Here is a 2,881-nt window from a genome sequence, read left to right on the forward strand (position 1 = left end):
TTGCTAGGGAGCTTTTGTAGCCACATGAGTGCAGTCGATGGCACCCTGCACCTGTGGGAATCTGGAAATCTCAGCAAAGCCCAGTGCTCTGGCATTCCAGCTTGCTTGATCTCTGTCAAAGTTGATGTAATTGTGGGCCTTGCAAAAAGGGCATCTGTTACCTCATGTATACATTTGTGCATGGACGCCTGAGAGATCCCACAGAGGTCCCCATTGGAGTCCTTGAAGGAGCTTCTGGTGTAGACATTCAGAGTGGCCGTTACTTTCCAAGCCACTGGCAATGGATGCCTTCCCTGTCCCTGTGGAGCCAGTTCCTGGGGAATGTGGCAAATGTGAGTCACCAGATACCTGGACATGCGGAGGAGTCTGCGACACTGTCTCTCACTCATCTGCAGATAAGACATGCGAGTTCTGTACGCCCTTGGTCTTGCGAGTCACTTACACACAATGTTTCTGTGAGCCTCATCCGCTACATCAGAGGAGGCCCTGCTGCCCCTTGGTCTTCAAGGTTTTGTTCCTCCCTTTGATGATCCATGTGCCTCCGTCACAATCGTCTCCTCCCCTGCCTGTATGCGATGATGTAGCAGCAATAAATCCAGGCTCCATCTTCCTGATGGTCTCCTCTCTGCAGAATCAATGAGAAACAGATATGAGTCAGCATCAGTCTGCAAAGGCCCTATATTCATTAATGACTTGCCAGTAAATGTGGGTTCAGGGGCTTTGTTCCAGTATCGGCAACTATTCATCCTGAATTCCTGGACAGCGCAGGGTGTGTTTCAAGGTGCTCCTTCCCCACCACCCCACCCTTTACATGACTGACTGCTATGAGATTGCTTTAGCTAGGCACTGGTTTGCTTTCAGTCTAGATGCCGGGGTCCTCATTCACTGCACTCAAGCAGTACGCTCTTTGGACTAAGCATGAGGAAAAATGTTCAGTAAAGACATGAGATTATTTGAAGGGGTCCTGAGGCTGCTGTTTTGTGAACCTGACAGTGCCATGATTTTAACATGCCTCTGAAGATTGTCCAGTCACCCAATTGCTCTGGAGTTCATTATCACTCCAGGAAATTTCTTTGCTGTGAACAATGGGTTAATACAAGGAGATTAATTAATACCACTTTGCGGGATTAGTCTCACATGAATGTGCATCATTGCTTCACTTTCCTGATTCCCTGCATTGTCATTGAAAGGCTCTGAACATATCTCAGCTGTGCCTCTCTCCTCATTTCAGAATGCACAGTTCAGTTGGATGCCCCTTTAATTGGCTGCCCAGTGCATGTACCTGCTCTCCTATCCATCCACAGAGCCCTCACGAGCACCTCCTCATTTTAATTCTGTACTGTGCCATCACTGCAGGTTTGAAGATGGTGGTGCTGAGGTTTCACTGCCAGACCAGCTTGAACCCCTTCCATTATCCTGGAGGAGCTTAATATTCAGGTTTCCCTTCCTCCAAGACCCCTCAATCATCCCTCTGTATCCCTTGATCCCATTTTGATTGTCATGTATATCTATTTGTTAACCACTAAACATTTTGAGGCAGATGTGCCTATGCCCTGTGTGGAGCTCTCCCTTCCCTATCTTGAGGCCATTTGCACAGTTAAACGTATACCCCACCAACACCTTTGGATACCCTTAAACCTTTTCCCCATCTATCAGCTGATGATGCCTCCCCTGACTGAGTATGTCATCTACAGCCCAGTATGATGCCAGAAACCTACGGACTGAGGTGCACAATGTTACGACAATGCCCTGTGCACAACGTGTTGGACATGACTGAGACTGGACTGACAAGCCCACCCCCTCCCTGGACTGGGACAAGGATAGTCTTTACAAGCTCAACATGTAAACTGAAGTGTTTCTTCACTCAGCGATCCTCCCATCCTGGACCCAATTGGCTTATGTCATTCTGTAACATACTCTCTCCCCATCCTGACACTGAGGATGCTAACCTCCCCGCCCCCCTCCCCCGGTCATGTGACTGAGTGCAACCTTCCCAACTCTTACCCCCCACCCCGGTGGAGCCCTTACCCTGAAGCCCTTTCCTATGCCTCAGACCAGTTTCTCTCCTTCCCCAATGGATCCCTAACCCTGCAGCCCATTAAAAGACACTCCCACCTTACTGATTGCCTGGTAGGTAGAGTCTTGCCTGTAACAACCTCCCCTGAAAGTAATGTGGTGCTGCCTGCAAAGCCTGGTGCAAGTGCTGCTCGCTGCAAGGTAGGCAAATGAACCTCAAGGCCATGAGCGAAGTGCAGATCGCTTATATACTGTTGTGAAATACGTCATTCTAATGCCCTGATGATCCAAAGTGAGGGTATGATTCCTGCGAGCTGTCCTTATAATGAGATGCAAATATATTGAAATGACATGCTGATGTGCCACATTGGGCAATGTGGCCTGCTATTGTAGGCTGTAGCACACAACTGCAAACTAGTTTTATGACAACGTAAAACTGATTTTTTGGCTTTTGGTGATATTTTCCACTTCGACCTCCCATGATGCCTTTTGCAGGAGGGAGCAGAAAATCCTGGTCAAAACAAAAAATGTTAAGAAAACTGGGCTGATTTAGAAAAAAAATGGTTGTCTTTTAGATTACCTGAAACTTACGTTCTGAAATTCAGTTATAAAGGTAAAGTAGAACTAAGAAGGGAGTCACATGGAGCATTCACACCTATGTTGTGGAAGAGGTTACTGTACAATGATAGGGAAGCAGACAATTTATCTGGATTTCTGGATGGAAGGGAAGGGAATCAATGCTTATAGTGAGAAGGCAATGAGGTGTGACTATCTCTGAAGGAGTTAAAGACTTGTTTGAGCTGGTAACTTGTCCTGTTTCCAAGTGTTGTTTTGCATGATGATTACACAACAGCACTGGTCACCA

The sequence above is a fragment of the Carcharodon carcharias genome, chromosome 4, assembly GCF_017639515.1.
Source record: "Carcharodon carcharias isolate sCarCar2 chromosome 4, sCarCar2.pri, whole genome shotgun sequence".
Taxonomy (NCBI): domain Eukaryota; kingdom Metazoa; phylum Chordata; class Chondrichthyes; order Lamniformes; family Lamnidae; genus Carcharodon; species Carcharodon carcharias.